Source organism: Colobus angolensis, unplaced genomic scaffold (genome assembly GCF_000951035.1).
Source record: "Colobus angolensis palliatus isolate OR3802 unplaced genomic scaffold, Cang.pa_1.0 Scaffold171, whole genome shotgun sequence".
Lineage (NCBI taxonomy): Eukaryota > Metazoa > Chordata > Mammalia > Primates > Cercopithecidae > Colobus > Colobus angolensis.
In genome coordinates, this window is record NW_012114833.1 from 881,323 (window position 1) to 883,374 (window position 2,052).

Sequence of the window (2,052 nt, forward strand, 5' to 3'; positions counted from 1 at the left end):
GCTCATTGCTACCTCTGTCTCCCGGGTTCAAGTGATTCTCCTGCCTCAGCCTCCCGAGTAGCTGGGATCACAGATGCGTGCCACCACACCTGGCTAATTTTTGTATTTTTAGTAGAGACGAGGTTTCACTATGTTGGCCAGGCGGGTCTTGAACTCCTGACCTTGTGATCCACCTGCCTCAGCCTCCCAAAGTGCTGGCATTACAGGTGTGAGCCACTACGCCCGCTGTGAAGGCGGCTTTTTATAACTGACGATTGTTGTCACACTGATCTACATTCCTTGGAGGAGGCTGCCTGCTTGATACTTTTTGGATGTGATGGTTCCAAAAACCTTTAATGAAAAGGAACTTGTAATACTTTCAGTATTGCTGTTAAACTCTTGAGGTTCAGTCTTTCTGGACTTTGAAAGTAGTAGTAAGCTCTCCCTGAATCTTTTGCTACCCACCCTTGCTCCTGCCCCATCAGCATTTATGGATTAGTACCTACTCCTTAATCATAACTGCTCCTCTTATTTGATTATTGTATGAGCGGACAAAGCTGGGCACAACAAAGCAGGCAACATTGGCCTGTCTCCGTTGTCAGTGCCTGCTCGCCTACACCCAGAAGATTGCCACCAAGAATAAGTGAGCAGGCACTGTGTAGTACTGATAGGTACAGGGCCACAGATGTGTTCTTAGGCAGTCTTCTTAAATTTTTCTATGATGAGGTGCCAGGCTTTATTTCCATTCCATTGAAGAACAATATTTTAGTATAAAGTACAAATGTCATGGCAATGCCAAATTGGTATAAAAGTTTCTTTTCTTTTTTTGGAGATGGAGTCTTGCTCTGTCACCTAGGCTGGAGTACAGTGGTGCAATCTTGGCTCACTGCAACCTCTGCCTCGCAGGTTCAAGCAATTCTGCCTCAGCCTCCAAAGTAACTGGGATTACAGGCACACGCCACCATGCCCAGCTAATTTTTTGTTTTTCAGTAGAGATGGGGTTTCACCGTGTTGCCCAGGCTGGTCTCAAACTCCTGAGTTCAGGCAATCCACCTGCCCTGGCCTCCCAAAGTGCTAGGATTACAGGCATGAGCCACCACACCCAGCCTTTTTTTTTTGGAGAAAAAGTCTCACTCTGTCACCCACACCGCAGTGCGGTGGTGCAATCTCAGTTCACTCTGCTTTCTGAGTTCAAGTGATTCTCCTGTCTCAGCCTCCCAAGTAGCTGGGATTACAGGTGTCACCAACATACCCAGCTAATTTTGGTATTTTTAGTAGAGATGAGGTTTTACCATGTTGGCCAGGCTGGTCTCGAACTCCTGAGCTCAAGTAATCTACCCGTCTTGGCCTACCAGAGTGCTGGGATTACAGGTGTGAGCCACCATGCCCGACCAGTTTTTAAGCATTTACTCTCATTATTATCTCAATACAGATCAGCATAGTGCACACTTGTCTGTAGCACTGCTCTGGAGCGTATGGAATGTGGCTCCAAAGCAATGTTGGCAACTATTTGTGTGGTTTTGTTCCTAAAGTTCCAGCAGCAATTTTAATTGTAAGTCTCCTAGCCAGTCCTTTGGATCATATCCAGATGCAAGTTTAATTTAGTAGATCTAAAACTGAGTGGCCCTTTCAAATTCTTAACTTCTGAGGGTATAGTATTTTTTTTTTCTTTTAGTGACTTTTTCTTTTTTCATTCTCTTAGAAGACAGATGGAAATTTTTTTTGTAGTTTTTTTTTTTTTTGAGACACAGTCTCACTCCATCACCCCGGCTGGAGTGCAATGATGTGATCTCGGCTCACTACAAGCTCTGCCTCCTAGATTAAGGCGATTCATGTGCCTCAGCCTCCTGAGTAGCTGGGATTACAGACACACACCACCACACCCAGCTAGCTTTTGTATTTTTAGTAGAGACAGGGTTTTACCATGTTGCCCAGACTGGTCTCGAACTCTTGACCTCCAGTGATCTGCCTGCCTCGGCCTCCCAGAGTGCTGAGATTACAGGCATGAGCTCCTGGCCTAAACCTAAACTTTTAAAAACAGGTAACATGCATATAGTGCTGATTGTTGCAGGC

At 45.5% G+C, this 2,052-nt stretch overlaps 1 protein-coding gene across 1 annotated transcript in view; it reads left to right on the top strand.

Moving 5' to 3' along the window:
- Positions 1 to 2,052, top strand: part of EIF4ENIF1 (eukaryotic translation initiation factor 4E nuclear import factor 1) — a 42,635-nt gene that overhangs the window by 15,753 nt on the left and 24,830 nt on the right. The window lies entirely within an intron of this gene.